At 36.5% G+C, this 6,821-nt stretch overlaps 1 protein-coding gene across 3 annotated transcripts in view; it reads left to right on the top strand.

Moving 5' to 3' along the window:
- Positions 1–6,821, top strand: part of LOC123870431 (serum response factor homolog) — a 315,743-nt gene that overhangs the window by 195,872 nt on the left and 113,050 nt on the right. The gene's annotated exons all lie outside the window — the stretch shown is intronic.

Raw genomic sequence — 6,821 nt, 5'->3', positions numbered from 1 at the left:
CGAACCGGCGCGGTGGTAGAGTCATAGACATACGAGTAGCATAAGAGTAAGCATTAGTAGTCTTCAGAATGAACTAGAGTGAGGGAACTCTCTGTTTGATCCTGAATCGACGCTATGTCGACATAAAATCAGAGAAAAACTATTTGAATGAGAATCTTACTGGAAAATATTTGGATTTACCGTAGAACTAACGTTTGCAGTAACATACATATACTTAGTTACAATAATAGGTACATTTATTAAATGTAAGTCTGACTCAAATAGATTTAAAACCAATTTTTCATTCGACTTTATCTAAAACGTAATAGGAGCAATCGCTTCACAACATACTCGTACATACAATCAATCATAAAGCCTCCAACACACTTAGATAATACTTAATTTGTTTCATTCACTTATTCGTAATAAAGTGTGACATAGGCGTAACTGAGATAAGGACCACGCACACTGCGTTTAATAAATAACGTCATATTAGAGACAGAGTGCGCGTAGGTAGAGGGTCCGAAGAAGAAGGTCGTAACTAACTTTTATGAATGTAGTATGCACTTTCGTGTAGGAAAAACAGGGCTATAAAAGATATGCAAATAAAGAGTTGTTATTTGTACTGTTATAAAATTGCAATTTGAAACGGTAGTAATAATTATTTTGTCTGTTTGTTTGCTTATACAAAAACCACTGGACCGATTTATACAACACTTTATAGCTCCAACTGTAGATGTCTTGAGTTTCTTGCTGGTGCTTTTTCGGTAAGAAAGGGGTTCAAAACCAGTAAATCCAGCTTTGACGAACCTATCTATTCTATCACCATTTTAAGAGCTGTGATAGAATAGATGGGCACCTGTAAATATTAGGAATTTTTTGAAAAACTACGTACTTATTTAAAAAATCAATGTACTTGTAAGTAACTAAGCAAAAAGTTCCTAATTTAAGAGCAGATATGAAAGTAGTGGATTTTGACTCGTCAACCATTCGTATTTTAGCTTGAGATATTATTGAGAGTTCAAAATGTGTATGTCCATTGTGATAAGGTGAGGCGCCAACGCCACGGCAACGTCATGGTAAAACACGCCATGAGTAAGAGGATGTGTGGCGGGAAGAGAGACGCGGATGTCAAATATTTGCTGACGCGGCGCGCCGGCCAGTGTAACCATTGTACCTGCAATTGAAAAGAAATTGTATTTTTTCGAGCTATTTTTAGGTCTTAAGAGGGGTCTCTCCGTCACTCGCTCCATACAAACATAGTTCGTCTCTCATTGGAATACTAACCAATCATACTCAATGGAATTTCGTAGAAACGTTCCGGGAACTATTATTATCTATGCCTGTGGTTTTACAGATTTCCGTTAAAATATTCGGTTTCAATGTTACGCGGTCTTAAAAATTCACATACAAATCTTTGAACCCCTGTAGTTTTAAAACTACATATTTTTAGAAAAATCTAAAACACCACAGGCTATTATTTAGGATATTGGTTTCTAGAATATTATGTCTGCTTCATGGACTTTGGTTGCTGTTGCTTGGATGAAATTGGGACTACGCTTGTATGGAGTAAGTGACGGAGAGAGCCCTGTTAACGGACTTTAACATGATGAAGCTACAAGTATGTTCCTAAATATCTCTGCGTCTTATACGATACTAGCTTTTGTTCACGGCTTGGCCCGTGTGCAAGTCGAAATTTCTAAAAAGCTCTAGTTGAGGTCCTTATAATGTATCTAATGTAAACCTTATAAACCTTATAATGTAAATCTACGCATATTGAGTGGAGACCTCTGCCAAGTAGGACGGAGTCGATTCGTTAGGTTAAAATGATGATGTATGTATGTATGTACTAACAATATGATAGTTGGTTCAATTATCATTAATCCAACTGGCGGCTCACTATTATAGCAAGAGTCTCCTCTCAGTATGTGAAGGGTTTGCCCAAAGTCCACCACGCTGGCTAACGTGCGGATAGGAAGACTTCACATACCTTTGAGAACATCATGGTTGGTTGGTTGGTGAGAGTATAACTGATTATTTTTTTTTTTAAATATCACCACCTCTTGTAAGATGAATTTACTTGGAATAAAAATACTCATTTTTTTCCTTCACAATTTAACCTTTGTCCATTTCGAGACGGATATTCTCATAATAATATATTCTAACTGATAAGGATTTAAAAAATTAAAAATCAGATTATGAGGACCTCAAACAAAATGAACCGGACACAAACCAGCTCAAGATAACAGCGTAGGTATACGTGAAATATTTACATTTTACTCCTATCATCCGCGGTGCGGCCGGTGCGCGCGGTGACAACAAACGCGCGGCCGCTTTGCGACAATCGCTCGATCGCACGAGCGCCGAGATAGCATCGCTTTCACTGGCGCGGGTCGCGGGTGAACGGGTGCCCTTATCGAGCTGTGTGAGCTGCATTGTTGAGCGATACAGATTTTGTGAGCTAGAGTTGAGTTTTACAGCTTGTCCACATCTTGTTTACTTATAATATATACTACAGTTTTGTCTTTTACTGAGAACTCAAATATTAATCAGCGTGAATAAAGTTGTAAGTGAACTTTTAGATCTGTTTAGTTAGTGCAATGCGAACGCAACTTTTACTTAAGAAAATAAACCTAATTATAGGGAAGCCGAGATAAAAAGGGCGTGTACATTAAATATTTGTTGCGACAATGCGGTGACAACAAACGCGCGGCCGCTTTGCGACAATCGCTCGATCGCACGAGCGGCGAGATAGCATCGCTTTCACTGGCGCGGGTCGCGGGTGCACGGGTGCCATTATCGAGCTGTGTGAGCTGCATTGTTGAGTGATACAGATTTTGGGGAAGATCTCTGTATAGACTGCTTACTAGTAACTATAGTGTGAGGTGCCGTCTAGCATGATGCCATAGATAGATAGATATAAACTTCCTTGCACACAAAACATGAAATAATCAACACAAACTTAAAACAGTTGTATGCAAAGGCGGCCTTATTGCTATTGCTTGGTAAATTGATGACATTCCTAAAGAGAAGGAGTGCAGCAGTATGAGTAGAATTGGATGAAGAAGGTTGAGAAGAGAGTAATAAAAACAGGAAAATAAATAATTTACTTTTATTTACATTAATAGATACCCTTTCGTCATTGAGCACGTGCCTTTTAGAATAAGCAATTAGACATACATTATTATGAACAAATAAGTTACCTGTATAACTCATTGGCAAGTTAGCTTGCCTGTATACAAAACTGCGTCTAGAGGATAATAAAGCAGAGCAACGCGAGGTGTGGTCCAGTAAGCATGGGTCTAGCATGCCACCCGGCCGCGCGCGATTTATAAGCGCACACCCGCCCACAGGTTAGGTTACGACCTGACGTAACTGGCAAAACGCTTAAGAAGACGTACCTCAACAACCAATGGTACTGATTTTGATGGCAACTAAGTTTTAAAGTATTCGCATCTTTTTCTTACCCATGTAACAAGAAAAGGACAAACAAACTTAATTAAATTTAAAACTGGCAAACTTCTTGGCTTTAGTTGCCCGTCTTGAACATAGCCTTTTTTGTAGAGTAGCACTTTACAGTCTTTAATTTAAAACTCATTTTCCGTCCTTTTAGCAATAATATAAGAAAACATGCAGCTATTCTATATTTAATTTAGAGAGAGACATTATTATGACGTTAAATAGTTTGCTTACTGCTTTAATTTAATCCTTATGCCTAATCTGTGGTCAGCCACCTTAAACTTTAGTTTCACTGCTAGCAGCTTGGTTATTTGATAAGGCTGGCAAAAAGCTCGAAAAATCATTCAAAGTTTGGACTTTAAAATTTGGAACATAAAAAAATGAAGGTTCAGCGCAAGGTTGATTCTATGCTACGTAGTTTGTTCTGTTAACGTTTCACGAAAGTGCTTCCTAATATTATCTTTTTAATACTCTAAGTAGGTTATATTTTCGTATTTCTTTAGAGTGTCTTTTTTAATCACAACAATTTTTCAGTATGTACTTTTTGGCATAAAACGCACAGTTCACTCAAAGCTTTATTACAGGGTGGTATTAGGGATTAAGCAAGGTCCAATCCAATTCGTTAACAACTTCGCAATGCATCGCTCGTAATGAACTCTAACTACGATCATTTTAATACACAGCAAGCAATAAACAAAGTTCATGAATATATTGTCGTGTCCATACTTCTATATCACGAGCTACAATTTAAAGACTCGGGTCTTTAAATATTTTATGGTACACGAGCACGACAGCAATGGTACGTACCACCGTAACTTAATGAGTGCCGAAGTAATCTGTACCTTGTGGTTTAGTATCTTTGATTTTTCTTTGTCGATAAAAGGACTCTTTTTTTTTTATTTGTACCAGAAACTTGTAACAATAAAGAGAAAAAGTGGAGAGTGATATCTATCTTTTAAGATAAATAGGCTCGATTTGGCGATATTACTAAATTGTGTAGTTAAAAATATAAACGCAAATAAGTATTCTGGTTTTGATGACAGGTGAGCAAAAATTCGAAATTTGAATGTGTAGGTATATTGTTGAAAGTACTTTTATTAAACTAAATCTATATCTATTAGTAAAAGTAGGTACAAACATAGTTTGCATCTCGGAGATAAATATAGGATACTTTTATCACGGAAAATCAGAATTTCCATGGTATTTGAAAAAAGTTACATGCACTGGATAAAGTCCAGTAATAATGATGTGTTTAAATTGTTGTAAAAAAAATAATGGACCCTGAAATAAGTGGTTTATTTAAACATTTTCATTCAAATATAGTATTTTAATTCGACACAAAATTAACTCAAGTCAAAGTTCAAAAACAATAGACTCAATATAACCATAAGCATTACTTCTTATTATGTGACTCATCTGAACTCGCTGCATTCATAATGCCAATTAAATCACTTTATTTCATAACAAAGTGCACACGAAAATCAGCCTCATTGCATTGACATAAAAGGCATTTATTTAATTCCGCATGTACAATACTTAGACTACCTCAAGTATCAAGTACTATTGTTTTCCGTTGTATAATGTCGTAAGTGCACTTGTGTCAGTGTTTATTTTCGACTTTATATTTTGCCAGGTAGGGTTATTTTTTGTTTAATTGCAGTGCTTGGTCAGCTAACAGATATAACCAGCTAGTCGCGGCTCCCGGGGTGGCTTGTACAATGTACGCGCGTGACACTGCTCTATTTACGAGAGAGTCGGTCTCTTAGACCCATAAAGGTACAGTCCGGTACAAAAATAGTGGCAATCTTAGCATTAATATATGTATTTCGTTTTTGACAATTTACCTACGATCTTCCCAACCTTGGAAGTCCACTATTAGATATATGTAGGTCTCTTATATGGGGTTCCAGATTCCGCAGTCATTTATAGCTTGTGACTACCTGACTCTCGTTAAATAACATGTCTAAATGTATTGCATAATGTACCTTATAGAAAAAATAACACTAGATTTAAAGCTGTCAATTTAGTTTAGAGCTTGTGTGCAACTGAACCAGCCACAATCCACAATTTGATGTTATCTGTCTGTCTAGAGAGGCGTCTACAATAATGCGCTATCCAGTGATGTGTCGTCAATCGCCATACTCCAGCCTTTTCGGTTCTCCGTTGATTAAAGTAATTTTCATTTTGTAATTTCCATGTATTTCACAAGACTGTGAAAGTTTGGGCGAATAAGTCAATAAATTCCAAGCAGTACTCAAGATATCAACCAAAAGACCACCGGAATCAAATTGACAATATAATACGCACCGACTGACGTACAATTATTAAATTAGTGTCCCCTTTGAGAATTCAAAGTAAAAAGCTCCCAAACTTCCGACATGTGAAAAAGTTATGTGCACGAGACAAATCTGTTTTAATTGGCTTTAATTTAATAGGCTTTTCCTGACTTGTTTTTATTACTGTTTAAAAAATTTAAATCTTTGGAATGAACATACAAATCGCTTTGATATCAGATCACACTGCTAAAGCTACACTGTGGCATCTAACATGCGTTTTTTTATTCTAATATTTTTAAGGGGCTTTTATAGGTAACATGCGTTATTTAGCAATAAGCATCAAGTGAGGATATTATAATCAACCTCAACTCTGAAAAAAGATATCTCTTTATTTTTCGTTTGAGAAGGAGGAAAATGCGCGTGCCCGAGCTCATTGTGGTAACTCAGTGACCAACAACGGACTAAAAATCTTCTCCCCTCCTCCACTCTATCTTTCAGGTAACACCTTTACATTAATTCATATAATGTTTATCTTGAGTCTTGACACGAAATCGTGTGACTCTATAACCATTGTACCATCACTCTTTCTTTTGCACCAAATAAATAGATCCGATGTAATTTTTGACCAATAGAAATTTAACTGTCAATTTCCAGCAACTATTTCAACCGTACTGCACGCGAATCTCACCATAATATGCGCACGCGGTGGCATTGTGCGCCTTGTCCGCACTATTAACGCGCCGATTTATGCCCCTTAATAGCGCGCCGCCGGATTTTGAATAATTATAAACGATCCCGCAAACTCCTTATACGAGTGTGGAGTGACCCACGACGCTCTGAGTGCACTCCACACTGTGCATTATTATGTCCTTGATTCTTGAACTCCCTTTATACAAAGGAAATCTAATTACTAAAATAACGTATGAAGTTAATTTTTTTACAGAGTTCCTTTATGTTAACTAATTAGTAAGATACGGTGCAAATTATATACTAAGAACAGTTTTGTATGTTAGAGAATTTCATATTTGCGGGTAAAGTATCATTATGATAGTACGTACCTACTTACATCCGTATTCATTGTTATTTCAACTTATTTTTTGCAAAGAA

Source organism: Maniola jurtina, chromosome 12, assembly GCF_905333055.1.
Source record: "Maniola jurtina chromosome 12, ilManJurt1.1, whole genome shotgun sequence".
NCBI classification, from domain to species: domain Eukaryota; kingdom Metazoa; phylum Arthropoda; class Insecta; order Lepidoptera; family Nymphalidae; genus Maniola; species Maniola jurtina.
This window is presented reverse-complemented; position numbering and strand designations above follow the sequence as displayed.